Raw genomic sequence first — 337 nt, 5'->3', positions numbered from 1 at the left:
CTGGGCTCACCCCTGGGGCGAGGGAGCCGGGGGGATAATCCTCCAAATGGAGAAATAAACCTCCAGAAATGAGGGGGGGAGCGGCTGTGGGCATTGCTGTTTCTCGCCGAAGCCCCCAAGCCAGGGGGGACACAGCTGCTTTGCCCCTCACCTGCCAGCGCGGAGAGGTTGCACCAGTGGGGGCCCTTGCATGGCATTCATCTCTGGTGAAGGATGCGGGATGGGAAAATCGTGGCACCCGATGGCAGGTTCAGACCCCTTTTGCATCAGCCCCGTCCAAGCTGGGGCATCCCTGCCTGCCTGGGCAGGGCTACGGGCAGGGAGAAAGGGCAGAGGG

This window comes from Pygoscelis adeliae, unplaced genomic scaffold (genome assembly GCF_000699105.1).
Source record: "Pygoscelis adeliae isolate BGI_AS28 unplaced genomic scaffold, ASM69910v1 Scaffold399, whole genome shotgun sequence".
NCBI lineage: Eukaryota > Metazoa > Chordata > Aves > Sphenisciformes > Spheniscidae > Pygoscelis > Pygoscelis adeliae.
The sequence above is the reverse complement of the archived record's forward strand: the minus strand, read 5'-3'. Positions refer to the sequence as shown.